Source organism: Pseudophryne corroboree, chromosome 9, assembly GCF_028390025.1.
Source record: "Pseudophryne corroboree isolate aPseCor3 chromosome 9, aPseCor3.hap2, whole genome shotgun sequence".
In the NCBI taxonomy this organism is placed as follows: domain Eukaryota; kingdom Metazoa; phylum Chordata; class Amphibia; order Anura; family Myobatrachidae; genus Pseudophryne; species Pseudophryne corroboree.
The window spans coordinates 121,501,956-121,517,837 of NC_086452.1; the positions used below are offsets into that span (position 1 = coordinate 121,501,956).

The 15,882-nt window shown below is 46.5% G+C and overlaps 1 protein-coding gene across 2 annotated transcripts in view; it reads right to left on the minus strand.

The window, feature by feature from the left end:
- The window catches only part of TDRD5 (tudor domain containing 5), a 602,913-nt gene that overhangs the window by 566,782 nt on the left and 20,249 nt on the right, over nucleotides 1-15,882 (minus strand). The window lies entirely within an intron of this gene.

Here is a 15,882-nt window from a genome sequence, read left to right on the forward strand (position 1 = left end):
AGCTGGATCCTTGAGGGCGGCCGTATCAGGAGACGGTAACGCCACTTGTTTTGATAAGCGTGTGAGCGCCTTATCCACCCTAGGGGGTGTTTCCCAGCGCGCCCTAACGTCTGGCGGGAAAGGGTATAATGCCAATAACTTTTTTGAAATTAGCACTTTTCTATCTGGGTTAACCCACGCTTCATCACATACATCATTCAATTCCTCTGATTCAGGAAAAACTACAGGTAGTTTTTTCACACCCCACATAATACCCCTTTTTGTGGTACTTGCAGTATCAGAGATATGTAAAGCCTCCTTCATTGCCGTGATCATATAACGTGTGGCCCTACTGGAAAATACGTTTGTTTCTTCACCGTCGACACTAGATTCAGTGCCCGTGTCTGGGTCTGTGTCAACCGACTGAGGTAAAGGGCGTTTTACAGCCCCTGACGGTGTCTGAGACGCCTGGGCAGGTACTAACTGGTTTGCCGGCCGTCTCATGTCGTCAACTGATTTTTGTAATGTGCTGACATTATCACTTAATTCCATAAACAAAGCCATCCATTCCGGTGTCGACTCCCTGGGGGGCGACATCACCATTACCGGCAATTGCTCTGCCTCCACACCAACATCGTCCTCATACATGTCGACACACACGTACCGACACACAGCAGACACACAGGGAATGCTCTATTGAAGACAGGACCCCACTAGCCCTTTGGGGAGACAGAGGGAGAGTTTGCCAGCACACACCCAAGCGCTATAATATATATGGGAACAACCCTATATAAGTGTTGTATCCTTATAGCAGCTTAAATATAGTAATATCGCCAAAAAAAGTGCCCCCTCTCTGTTTTACCCTGTTTCTGTAGTGCAGTGCAGGGGAGAGTCCTGGGAGCCTTCCTCACAGCGGAGCTGAGCAGGAAAATGGCGCTGTGTGCTGAGGAGAATAAGCCCCGCCCCCTATTTCGGCGGGCTCTTCTCCCGGAGTTTGTGAGATCTGGCAGGGGTTAAATACATCCATATAGCCTCAAGGGCTATATGTGATGTATTTTTAGCCATAAGAAAGGTATTATACATTGCTGCCCAGGGCACCCCCCCCAGCGCCCTGCACCCTCAGTGACCGCTGTGTGAAGTGTGCTGACAACAATGGCGCACAGCTGCAGTGCTGTGCGCTACCTCATGAAGACTGAAAAGTCTTCTGCCGCCTGTTTCTGGACCTCTTCAATCTTCGGCATCTGCAAGGGGGGTCGGCGGCGCGGCTCCGGGACCGGACTCCATGGCTGGGCCTGTGTTCGATCCCTCTGGAGCTAATGGTGTCCAGTAGCCTAAGAAGCCAATCCATCCTGCACGCAGGTGAGTTCACTTCTCTCCCCTAAGTCCCTCGATGCAGTGAGCCTGTTGCCAGCAGGACTTACTGAAAATAAAAAACCTAAAAACTTTTTCTAAGCAGCTCTTTAGGAGAGCCACCTAGATTGCACCCTGCTCGGACGGGCACAAAAACCTAACTGAGGCTTGGAGGAGGGTCATAGGGGGAGGAGCCAGTGCACACCACCTGATCCTAAAGCTTTATTTTTGTGCCCTGTCTCCTGCGGAGCCGCTAATCCCCATGGTCCTGACGGAGTCCCAGCATCCACTAGGACGTCAGAGAAAAGATTTTAAACCTACCGGTAAATCTTTTTCTCGTAGTCCGTAGAGGATGCTGGGGACTCCGTAAGGACCATGGGGATAGATGGGCTCCGCAGGAGACATGGGCACTTTAAGAAAGACTTTAGGTCTGGGTGTGCACTGGCTCCTCCCTCTATGCCCCTCCTCTAGACCTCAGTTAGTGAAACTGTGCCCAGAGGAGATGGACAGTACGAGGAAAGGATTTTTGGTAATCCAAGGGCAAGATTCATACCAGCCACACCAATCACACCGTATAACTTGTGTATCAATTAAACAGTTAACAGTGAAATAACGTAGCATCAGTCCAACCTGATGGAACTATAACATAACCCTTATGTAAGCAAAAATATATACAAGTCTCGCAGAAGTAGTCCGCACTTGGGACGGGCGCCCAGCATCCTCTACGGACTACAAGAAAAAGATTTACCGGTAGATTTAAAATATTATTTTCTCTAACGTCCTAGAGGATGCTGGGGACTCCGTAAGGATCATGGGGATTATACCAAAGCTCCCAAACGGGCGGGAGAGTGCGGATGACTCTGCAGCACCGATTGAGCAAACCTTAGGTCCTCCTCAGCCAGGGTATCAAACTTATAAAATTTTGCAAAGGTGTTTGAACCCGACCAAGTAGCAGCTCGGCACAGTTGTAGTGCCGAGACCCCTCGGGCAGCTGCCCAAGACGAGCCTACCTTCCTAGTGGAATGGGCCTTGACTGATTTTGGTAACGGCAATCCAGCCGTAGAATGCGCCTGCTGGATGGTATTACAGATCCAGCGAGCAATAGTCTTGATAATGCTGATATTATCTTTGACCGTAAAGCTATACCCCTGAGTACACAATTACCGTTGTGCCACTATGGCCACTAGGCTACGTGCACGTGCTACGCACTTTGTACGCTATTTGCGTACAGAGCCCCGCACGTGGTACGTACTTGACGTACACAGGCCGCGCTGAGTGTACAGAGAACACACAGCGAGCGCAAACACAATTGATAACCTTTAAACCTTGTTAACGATATAATGTGATGATATGCTTACACTTTAAACCCTTAATAGTAAAGTACTGTAATGATGTTATACCTTTAAACCTTAAGTAGCGCTGGCGATACAAAGTATCCGCAGTGCGTACACCTTAACAATGCTTATACACCTTAAACAGGTTAAACTACTTTAAAGCCCAGGCAGGAAAGTGAAAACACAACAACGTTTGTAGTTGAAACCACAGGGTTCTAAGGCCTCCGTGGATTGATTCCAAAAAGGTAAAAAACAATACAAGTTATACACTACAGACTAACAAGTAAATCTAAACAGAATAATAAGAGTGTAAAAAATGGATTACCAAGTAATACCTTTGGTGCTAGTAATGAGATGCTTTACTTAGAGCTGCTAATACAATGGGGTTAGTTAGGCCCCGCAAATAGAACAACACAGAATAGAAAATTAGCGCTGGGAAACTGGATATTTGAATGTATAACAATTTTAATCAAAATAATTTAAGAAATACTGTTGCAACAGATCAATAAAATACAATATGTGTAGTTAAATCCGGGCATATCGTAGCACTGCAAAGAATGCTGCCACAGTCCAGGAACAATAATTACGTGGCTTGGTTCAAGATGCTACTTGGTCCACTAAATTGGACCAAGTAGCATCTTGAACCAAGCCACGTAAGGTCACTACCAACATCCGTTGGTTCTTTCTCCATTCGCTAATTATTGTTCCTGGACTGTGGCAGCATTCTTGGGGATGAACGGTTATTATTTGAGCACCAGCAAATTTAATTTGCAGCATTAAGGTTTATGGAATTTTTTTATGGAATTTTTTATTCAATTTTTTATTTTTGCAGTGCTACGATATGCCCGGATTTAACTACACATATTGTATTTTATTGATCTGTTGCAACAGTTTTTCTTAAATTATTTTGATTAAAATTGTTATACATTCAAATATCCAGTTTCCCAGCGCTAATTTTCTATTCTGTGTTGTTCTAAACAGAATAATGGCTACAGAGAATGTACATACGTGAGAATGTTTCGCAAGCGCAACCCGAATCCGGTCCTCCGCTTATCAGGTAGATAGCGTTCAGAGTCTTTGATAGTGACCTGGCCTGCTGCTCGCTCTTTATTCAGTAGCCCAAGACATAATACAATAGACACTGTGTGCTCTTCTTCCATTGGTTAGGGGGTGGGACATGTCCTGCACCGGGGACCATTGGTTAGTTCAAGAAGTGGGCGATGGCTAGGACTTGGGATGTGGAGTTCCCGCCCCATGATCAGTTTAAACCCATCACATTAAACATAAATCTGGTATTATTAATATCTTAATGAGGTAAGTATATATATATATATATATATATATATATATATATATATATATATATATATACATACATACATACATACATACACACATATACACACACACACACTCCTGCTATTACAAATTGTTAGGCATTATATATTTATTCATTTATATATATATATATATATATATATATATACACACATACATATATATATATATATATATATATATATATATATATATATATATATATATATAATAAGAATTTACTTACCGATAATTCTATTTCTCATAGTCCGTAGTGGATGCTGGGGACTCCGTCAGGACCATGGGGAATAGCGGGCTCCGCAGGAGACAGGGCACATCTAAAAAAGCTTTTAGGTCACATGGTGCGTACTGGCTCCTCCCCCTATGACCCTCCTCCAAGCCTCAGTTAGGTACTGTGCCCGGACGAGCGTACACAATAAGGAAGGATCTTGAATCCCGGGTAAGACTCATACCAGCCACACCAATCACACCGTACAACTTGTGATCTGAACCCAGTTAACAGTATGATAACAAAACGAAGTAGCCTCTGAAAAGATGGCTCACAACAACAGTAATAACCCGATTTTGTAACAATAACTATGTACAAGCATTGCAGACAATCCGCACTTGGGATGGGCGCCCAGCATCCACTACGGACTATGAGAAATAGAATTATCGGTAAGCAAATTCTTATTTTCTCTAACGTCCTAGTGGATGCTGGGGACTCCGTCAGGACCATGGGGATTATACCAAAGCTCCCAAACGGGCGGGAGAGTGCGGATGACTCTGCAGCACCGAATGAGAAAACTCCAGGTCCTCTTTAGCCAGAGTATCAAATTTGTAAAATTTTACAAACGTGTTCTCCCCTGACCACGTAGCTGCTCGGCAAAGTTGTAATGCCGAGACCCCTCGGGCAGCCGCCCAAGATGAGCCCACCTTCCTTGTGGAGTGGGCCTTTACAGATTTAGGCTGTGGCACGCCTGCCACAGAATGTGCAAGTTGGATTGTGCTACAGATCCAACGTGCAATCGTCTGTTTAGACGCAGGAGCACCCATCTTGTTGGGTGCATACAATGTAAACAACGAGTCAGTTTTTCTGACTCCAGCTGTCCTTGAAATATATATTTTTAATGCTCTGACAACGTCCAGTAACTTGGAGTCCTCCAAGTCGCTAGTAGCCGCAGGCACCACAATAGGCTGGTTCAAGTGAAATGCCGAAACCACCTTAGGGAGAAATTGAGGACGTGTCCTCAATTCTGCCCTGTCCGAATGGAATATCAGATATGGGCTCTTGTATGACAAAGCTGCCAATTCTGAAACTCTCCTGGCAGAAGCCAGGGCCAACAGCATGGTTACCTTCCATGTAAGGTATTTTAATTCTACCGATTTTAACGGCTCAAACCAATGAGATTTGAGAAAATTTAGAACCACGTTCAAATCCCACGGTGCCACTGGAGGCACTATTGGGGGTTGTATATGTAGTACACCTTTTACAAAAGTTTGTACTTCAGGCACTGACGCCAATTCCTTCTGGAAGAAAATTGATAAGGCCGAAATTTGAACTTTAATGGACCCCAATTTTAGGCCCATAGACAATCCTGCTTGCAGGAAATGTAAGAATCGACCCAATTGAAATTCTTCCGTTGGAGCCTTCTTGGCCTCACACCACGCAACATATTTTCGCCAAATGCGGTGATAATGTTGTACAGTCACTTCCTTTCTAGCCTTAATCAAGGTAGGAATAACTTCCTCTGGAATGCCCTTTTCTTTTAGAATCCGGCGTTCAACCGCCATGCCGTCAAACGCAGACGCGGTAAGTCTTGGAACATACAAGGTCCCTGCTGAAGCAGATCCCTTCTTAGAGGTAGAGGCCACGGATCCTCCGTGAGCATCTCTTGAAGTTCCGGATACCAAGTTCTTCTTGGCCAGTCCGGAGCCACCAGTATTGTTCTCACTCCTCTTTTCCGTATAATTCTCAGTACCTTTGGTATGAGAGGCAGAGGAGGGAACACATACACTGACTGGTACACCCACGGTGTTACCAGAGCGTCCACAGCTATTGCCTGAGGGTCTCTCGACCTGGCGCAATACCTGTCCAATTTTTTGTTGAGGCGAGACGCCATCATGTCCACCTTTGGTTTTTCCCAACGGTTCACAATCATGTGGAAAACTTCTGGATGAAGTCCCCACTCTCCCGGGTGAAGGTCGTGTCTGCTGAGGAAATCTGCTTCCCAGTTGTCCACTCCCGGGATGAACACTGCTGACAGTGCTATGACATGATTCTCCGCCCAGCGCAGAGTCCTTGCAGCTTCTGCCATTGCACTCCTGCTTCTCGTGCCGCCTTGTCGGTTTACGTGGGCGACTGCCGTGATGTTGTCGGACTGGATCAACACCGGCTGACCCTGAAGCAGCGGTTTTGCCAGACTTAGAGCATTGTAGATCGCTCTTAGCTCCAGTATATTTATGTGAAGAGACGTCTCCAGGTTTGACCACACGCCCTGGAAGTTTCTTCCCTTTGTGACTGCTCCCCAACCTCGTAGGCTGGCATCCGTAGTCACCAGGACCCAGTCCTGTATGCCGAATCTGCGGCCCACTAGCAGATGGGCAGTCTGCAACCACCACAGGAGAGACAACCTTGTTCTCGGTGACAGTGTTATCCGCTGATGCATGTGCAGATGCGATCCGGACCATTTGTCCAGCAGATCCCACTGAAATGTCCGTGCATGGAATCTGCCGAATGGAATCGCTTCGTACGAAGCCACCATCTTTCCCAGGACTCTTGTGCATTGATGTACTGACACAGTTCCTGGTTTTAGGAGGTTCCGGACAAGTTCGGATAACTCCCTTGCTTTCTCTTCCGGGAGAAATACCTTTTTCTGAACCGTGTCCAGAATCATACCCAGGAACAGCAGATGCGTTGTCGGGGTCAATTGAGATTTTGGAAGATTTAGAATCCACCCGTGTTGCTGAAGCACTACTTGTGTTAGCGCCACACCGACTTCCAGCTGTTCTCTGGACTTTGCCCTTATCAGGAGATCGTCCAAGTAAGGGATAATTAATACGCCTTTTCTTCGTAGAAGAACCATCATTTCGGTCATTACCTTGGTAAAGACCCGAGGGGCCGTGGACAAACCAAACGGCAGCGTTTGAAACTGATAATGACAGTCTTGTATCACGAACCTGAGATACCCTTGGTGTGAGGGGTAAATCGGGACATGTAGATAAGCATCTTTTATGTCCAAGGACACCATGAAGTCTCCTTCTTCCAGATTCGCTATCACTGCCCTGAGTGACTCCATCTTGAACTTGAATTTCTGTATGTACAGGTTCAAGGATTTCAGATTTAGAATAGGCCTTACCGAACCGTCCGGTTTCGGTACCACAAATAGAGTGGAATAATACCCCTTTCCCTGTTGTAGGAGGGGTACCTTGACTATCACCTGCTGAGAATATAGCTTGTGAATGGCTTCCAAAACCGACGTCCTTTCTGAGGGAGACGTTGGTAAAGCAGACTTTAGGAACCGGCGAGGGGGAAACCTTTCGAACTCCAGCATGTAACCCTGAGATATTATCTGCAGGACCCACGGGTCCACTTGTGAGTGAGCCCATTGATTGCTGAAAATCTTGAGTCGACCCCCCACCGTTCCTGAGTCCGCTTGTAAAGCCCCAGCGTCATGCTGATGGCTTTGTAGAAGCCGGGGCGGGCTTCTGTTCCTGGGCAGGGGCTGCGTGCTGCCCTTTCTTACCCTTTCCTCTGCCTCTCGGCAAATAAGACTGTCCTTTTGGTCGCTTTTTATAGGAGCGAAAGGACTGCGGCTGAAAAGACTGTGTCTTTTTCTGTTGTAAAGGGGTCTGAGGTAAAAAGGTGGATTTGCCGGCAGTTGCCGTGGTCACCAGGTCCGAAAGACCGACCCCAAACAATTCCTCTCCTTTATATGGCAATACTTCCATATGCCTCTTGGAATCCGCATCACCTGACCACTGTCGCGTCCATAAACTTCTTCTGGCAGATATGGACATCGCGCTTACTCTTGATGCTAGAGTACAAACATCCCTCTGAGCATCTCGCATATAAAGAAAAGCATCCTTTAATTGCTCTAGAGTCAATAAAATAAGAATTTACTTACCGATAATTCTATTTCTCGGAGTCCGTAGTGGATGCTGGGGTTCCTGAAAGGACCATGGGGAATAGCGGCTCCGCAGGAGACAGGGCACAAAAGTAAAGCTTTTACAGGTCAGGTGGTGTGTACTGGCTCCTCCCCCTATGACCCTCCTCCAGACTCCAGTTAGGTACTGTGCCCGGACGAGCGTACACAATAAGGGAGGATTTTGAATCCCGGGTAAGACTCATACCAGCCACACCAATCACACCGTACAACTTGTGATCTAAACCCAGTTAACAGTATGATAACAGAGGAGCCTCTGAAAGATGGCTTCCTAAACAATAACCCGAATTAGTTAACAATAACTATGTACAAGTATTGCAGATAATCCGCACTTGGGATGGGCGCCCAGCATCCACTACGGACTCCGAGAAATAGAATTATCGGTAAGTAAATTCTTATTTTCTCTATCGTCCTAAGTGGATGCTGGGGTTCCTGAAAGGACCATGGGGATTATACCAAAGCTCCCAAACGGGCGGGAGAGTGCGGATGACTCTGCAGCACCGAATGAGAGAACTCCAGGTCCTCCTTTGCCAGGGTATCAAATTTGTAAAAATTTACAAACGTGTTCTCCCCTGACCACGTAGCTGCTCGGCAGAGTTGTAATGCCGAGACCCCTCGGGCAGCCGCCCAAGATGAGCCCACCTTCCTTGCGGAATGGGCCTTAACAGATTTAGGCTGTGGCAGGCCTGCCACAGAATGTACAAGTTGAATTTTGTTACAAATCCAACGAGCAATCGACTGCTTAGAAGCAGGTGCACCCAACTTGTTGGGTGCATACAGTATAAACAGCGAGTCAGATTTTCTGACTCCAGCCGTCCTTTAAATGTATATTTTTAAGGCTCTGACAACGTCCAACAACTTGGAGTCCTTCAAGTCGTCTGTAGCCGCAGGCACTACAATAGGCTGGTTCAGGTGAAACGCTGATACCACCTTAGGGAGAAAATGCGGACGCGTCCGCAGCTCTGCCCTATGTCGAATGGAAAATTAAATAAGGGCTTTTATAAAACAAAGCCGCCAGTTCAGATACTCTCCCGGCCGAAGCCAGGGCCAGTAACATAGTCACTTTCCATGTGAGATATTTCAAATCCACATTCTTCAGTGGTTCAAACCAATTGGATTTGAGGAAATCTAAAACTACATTTAGATCCCACGGTGCCACCTTAGGCACCACAGGAGGCTGTATATGCAGTACTCCTTTGATAAAAATCTGGACCTCAGGGACTGAGGCCAATTCTTTTTTGGAAGAATATTGATAGGGCCGAAATTTGAACCTTAATAGATCCCAATTTGAGACCCATAGACAATCCTGATTGCAGGAAATGTAGGAAAACGACCCAGTTGAAATTCCTCCATCGGAGCACTCCGCTGCTCGCACCACGCAACATATTTTCGCCAAATACGGCGATAATGCTTCGCGGTGACTTCCTTCCTTGCCTTTATCAAGGTAGGAATGACTTCTTCTGGAATGCCTTTTCCTTTTAGGATCTGGCATTCAAACGCCATGCCGTCAAACGCAGCCGCGGTAAGTCTTGAAAAAGACAAGGACCCTGCTGAAGCAGGTCCCTTCTCAGAAATAGAGGCCACGGATCGTCCGTGACCATCTCTTGAAGTTCCGGGTACCAAGTCCTTCTTGGCCAATCCGGAGCCACTAGTCTTACTCCTCTTTGCCGTATAATCCTCAATACCTTTGGTATGAGAGGCAGAGGAGGAAACACATATACCGACTGGTACACCCAAGGTGCTACCAGCGCGTCCACAGCTATTGCCTGCGGATCTCTTGACCTGGCGCAATACCTGTCCAGTGTTTTGTTGAGGCGAGACGCCATCATGTCCACCATTGGTTTTACCCAACGGTTTAATAGCATGTGGAAAACTTCTGGATGAAGTACCCACTCTCCCGGGTGAAGGTCGTGTCTGCTGAGGAAGTCTGCTTCCCAGTTGTCCACGCCCGGGATGAATACTGCTGACAGTGCTATCACGTGATTCTCCGCCCAGCGAAGGATCCTGGCAGCTTCTGCCATTGCCCTCCTGCTTCTTGTGCCGCCCTGTCTGTTTACATGGGCGACTGCCGTGATGTTGTCCGACTGGATCAACACCGGTCTTCTTTGAAGCAGAGGTTCCGCCTGGCTTAGAGCATTGTAGATTGCTCTTAGTTCCAGAATGCTTATGTGAAGAGACTTTTTCAGGCTCGACCACACTCCCTGGAAATTTCTTTCCTGTGTGACTGCTCCCCAGCCTCTCAGGCTGGCATCCGTGGTCACCAGGATCCAATCCTGCATGCCGAATCTGCGGCCCTCCAATAGATGAGCCTCCTGCAACCACCACAGAAGGGATACCCTTGTCCTCGGCGACAGGGTTATCCGCAGGTGCATCTGAAGATGCGACCCTGACCATTTGTCCAACAGATCCCTTTGCATGGAATCTGCCGAAAGGGATTGCTTCGTAAGAAGCTACCATTTTTTCCCAGGACTCTTGTGCATTGATGTACAGACACCTTTCCTGGTTTTAGGAGGTTCCTGACCAGGTCAGATAACTCCTTGGCTTTTTCTTCGGGAAGAAAAACCTTTTTCTGAACTGTGTCCAGAATCATCCCCAGGAACAGCAGACGAGTTGTCGGCATTAATTGGGATTTTGGAATATTCAGAATCCATCCGTGCTGCTTTAGCACCTCTTGAGATAGTGCTAAACCCATCTCTAGCTGTTCTCTGGACCTTGCCCTTATTAGGAGATCGTCCAAGTATGGGATAATTAATACGCCTTTTCTTCGAAGAAGAAATATTATCTCGGCCATTACCTTTGTAAAGACCCGAGGTGCCGTGGACAAACCAAACGGCAGCGTCTGAAACTGATAGTGACAGTTTTGTACAACGAACCTGAGGTACCCCTGGTGTGAGGGGTAATTGGAACGTGGAGATACGCATCCTTGATGTCCAAGGATACCATAAAGTCCCCTTCTTCCAGGTTCGCTATCACTGCTCTGAGTGACTCCATCTTGAACTTGAACTTCTTTATGTACAGGTTCAAGGACTTCAGATTTAGAATAGGCCTTACCGAGCCATCCGGCTTCGGTACCACAAAAAGAGTGGAATAATACCCCTTCCCTTGTTGTAGAAGAGGTACCTTGACTATCACCTGCTGAGAATACAGCTTGTGAATGGCTTCCAAAACCGTCTCCCTTTCTGAGGGGGACGTTGGTAAAGCAGACTTCAGGAAACGGCGAGGTGGCTCTGTCTCTAATTTCAACCTGTACCCCTGAGATATTATCTGCAGGATCCAGGGATTTACCTGCGAGTGAGCCCACTGCGCGCTGTAATTCTTGAGACGACCGCCTACCGCCCCCGAGTCCGCTTGCGAAGCCCCAGCGTCATGCTGAGGCTTTTGTAGAAGCCGGGGAGGGCTTCTGTTCCTGGGAAGGAGCTGCCTGTTGCTGTCTCTTCCCTCGTCCTCTGCCTCGTGGCAGATATGAATAGCCCTTTGCTCTCTTATTTTTAAAGGAACGAAAGGGCTGCGGTTGAAAGGTCGGTGCCTTTTTCTGTTGGGGAGTGACTTGAGGTAGAAAGGTGGATTTCCCGGCCGTAGCCGTGGCCACCAAATCCGATAGACCGACCCCAAATAACTCCTCTACACATCGCCTGTCCACTGTCGTGTCCATAAAGCTCTTCTGGCCGAAATGGACATAGCACTTACCCGTGATGCCAGTGTGCAGATATCTCTCTGTGCATCACGCATATAAAGAAATGCATCCTTTATTTGTTCTAACGACAGTAAAATATTGTCCCTGTCCAGGGTATCAATATTTTCGATCAGGGACTCTGACCAAACTACCCCAGCACTGCACATCCAGGCAGTCGCAATAGCTGGTCGTAGTATAACACCTGCATGTGTGTATATACCTTTTTGGATATTTTCCATCCTCCTATCTGATGGATCTTTAAGTGCGGCCGTCTCAGGAGAGGGTAACGCCACTTGTTTTGATAAGCGTGTTAGCGCTTTGTCCACCCTAGGAGGTGTTTCCCAGCGCTCCCTAACCTCTGGCGGGAAAGGGTATAAAGCCAATAACTTCTTTGAAATTAGCAGTTTTTTATCGGGGCACCCCACGCTTCATCACACACGTCATTTAATTCTTCTGATTCGGTAAAAACTACTGGTAGTTTTTTCACACCCCACATAATACCCTGTTTAGTGGTACCTGTAGTATCAGCTAAATGTAACATCTCCTTTATTGCCAAAATCATATAACGTGTGGCCCTACTGGAAAATACGGTTGATTCGTCACCTTCACCACCGGAATCAGTGCCTGTGTCTGGGTCTGTGTCGACCGACTGAGGCAAGGGGCGTTTTACAGCCCCTGACGGTGTTTGAGGCGCCTGGACAGGCACTAATTGAGTGTCCGGCCGCCTCATGTCGGCAAACGACTGCTTAAGCGAGTTGACGCTATCCCGTAATTCCACAAATAAAGGCATCCATTCTGGTGTCGACCCCCTAGGAGGTGACATCCTCATATTTGGCAATTGCTCCGCCTCCACACCAATAACGTCCTCATACATGTCGACACACACGTACCGATTTCAGCGCGTACATCCGCCGCACTTCCGGGGACGGGTGGAACGCACACTAACGAAGTGCGTCACCACCCGCCGCACAACACATCCGGATTAAGGTTCTCAACTATTGGTAGATCAGGCTTATGACACTACCACTGACCTAGGTTGCTATGGAAACCAGGTCGTGGTCATTTAAGTTATTAGGGCATATTACATCCCCTTTCAACCCGGATTTCAGTGATTATTCAGTCCTAACCATTCACAACTTAGATTTTTTTTCCCCCCTGTTTTTATTAAGTAAAAGAACAGCGTCCATTTTATGCCCCGTATAAATATATGTTTTGTTGCACTAATTATGTAATTGCATATGGGCGGGTCTACCCAGAGTTTAAATAGATGGCTCTGGGCTCAATTATCCACCCTGAGGAAGACATTACAAGTCGAAACGCGTTGGTGGAAACTAGTTCTGATACACCCTGTACCAACTACCTGTGGAATCCGGCAAGAAGGGTAAGCACATTAGGGCCCTTTTTTTTGTGTGCTATACCCATTTAGCCGGAATCAAATTTCCATCTGTATTTTCCAAGGTTTTTGTGGCTTTAACAACGTGGTGATATCAGCTGTACATATAGTTTGTTTTTAAAGTGTAATTTTATCTTTTTTACAATAAATGTACCGTTAAAAATTGCCAAACGGTGGACATTTATTTGGAGCGTTGTCTGTTACAAGTAGGAGAGGAAAAGAAACCGCTATATGAATTTACAGATCTGTCACAAGTAAGCTTGAGAGTAAGCATATATAGAACCATTGATCTTGAGCTATTGGACCTTTTTCCAGTGAGCCATAATCCATGTTGACACATTTGGGGTGACCCTTAAAGATAGCCTTTACATTCAGGTGGAAGAAATACCAATAATTTCATCCCCATTTGTCTTTAAAATAAGAACTGGCTACACATTGGTGTTTGTATATTTTTGTTTTCCCATTGCATTGAATACCTACGGTTGGGAGTTTATGAAATGGACACTTTATCTGGATGAATTCAGTTAAAGAAACCTTTATGTGAACATCTACATTCAGCATAAAGTAAGCTACGTGTAAGCTGACCCTTTACCTTTTGGGCTTTATTTGAAAATTATTTATTTTGAAAATTATTCGGGGAAGATTATAAAGAAAAAGATACCTCTATATGTCTTGAATCATCTGTTTGATGTAAGCTATAAAGTAAGCTCATCACTGATTATGTCCACCTGGGTGATCCTCTAATATAGATCGACACATGAAGTGGGAACATAATCCATAGGACCCTTGTTTTTGATCCATTCTGTATGATTGCAGAATAAGACTGTACTTCACATTGGACTCTCTTTGTTGTTTTATCTTTTTTGCATTTCCGTCTCCACCATCTAACATATCCGTGTTGGGGAAGAATAAAGCGACCTGAATATTCTACATCCGATAGAAAGCACCTAGAAAGATCGTGTTGTGGACTTTAAATATCAGAACTCTGATCCATACAAGTTTTTTGACATATCCAATGTTGGGCGCACGGTATATCTAACTTCTTTCTGTATTATTGCCTTTCCAGTTTTTGATAACACTGGTGGATATTATTGTGCTGCCTACATTTTCCAGCGCAGGGGTATACATATTTTGCAAGGCTAATAACATGACCACCTTCCAAGTGAGATATTTTAACTCCACCGTTTGAAGTGGTTCAAACCAGTGCGACTGAAGGAAACTCAACACCACGTTAAGGTCCCAAAGCGCCACCGGAGGTATAAAAGGAGGCTGAATATGCAGCACTCCCTTTACAAAAGTCTGAACTTCTGGGAGAGAAGCCAATTCTTTTTGAAAGAAAATGGATAAGGCCGAAATCTGAACCTTAATGGATCCTAACTTTAGGCCCAAATTCACTCCAGTCTGTAGGAAGTGCAGGAAACGGCCCAGATGGAATTCTTCAGTAGGAGCATTCCTGGCCTCACACCAAGAAACATATTTTCGCCATATAAGGTGATAATGTTTAGCTGTCACGTCCTTCCTAGCCTTTATCAGCGTAGGAATGACCTCATCCGGAATACCTTTTTCCGCTAGGATCCGGCGTTCAACCACCATGCCGTCAAACGCAGCCGCGGTAAGTCTTGATGGCCCCTGTTGTAACAGGTACTGTCGTAGAGGAAGAGGCCACGGATCTTCTGTGAGCATTTCCAGCAGATCCGGATACCAGGTCCTTCTTGGCCAATCTGGAACAATGAGAATTGTTCTCACTCCTCTTTTTCTTATGATTCTCAATACCTTGGGTATGAGAGGAAGAGGAGGAAACACATAAACCGACTGGAACACCCACGGTGTCACTAGGGCGTCTACTGCTACCGCCTGAGGATCTTTTGATCTGGCGCAATACCTCTGTAGCTTTTTGTTGAGACGGGATGCCATCATGTCTATCTGGGGCAGTGCCCACTGACTTGCAATCTGTGCAAAGACTTCCCGATGAAGTCCCCACTCCCCTGGATGCAGGTCGTGTCTGCTGAGGAAGTCTGCTTCCCAGTTGTCCACTCCCGGAATGAACACAGCTGACAGTGCGCTTACATGATTTTCCGCCCAGCGAAGAATCTTGGTGGCTTCCGCCATTGCCACCTTGCTCCTTGTGCCGCCTTCGCGGTTTACATGAGCCACTGCGGTGATGTTGTCTGACTGGATCAGAACTGGTTGGTCGCGAAGTAAGTTCTCCGCTTGGCGTAGGGCATTGTATATGGCCCTCAGTTCCAGGATGTTGATGTGAAGACAAGTCTCTTGACTTGTCCAGAGTCCTTGGAAGTTTCTTCCCTGTGTGACTGCTCCCCACCCTCTGAGGCTCGCGTCCATGGTCACCAGGATCCAATCCTGAATGCCGAACCTGCGTCCTTCCAAAAGGTGAGCACTCTGCAGCCACCACAGGAGAGATACCCTGGCCCTGGGGGACAGGGTGATCCGCTGATGAATTTGTAGATGTGATCCGGACCACTTGTCCAACAGGTCTCATTGGAAAGTCCTTGCATGGAACCTGCCGAAGGGAATGGCCTCGTATGTTGCCACCATTTTTCCCAGGACTTGAGTGCAATGATGCACAGACACTTGTTTTGGCTTCAATAGGTTCTTGACTAGAGTCATGAGTTCTTGAGCTTTTTCTATCGGAAGAAAAACCTTTTTCTG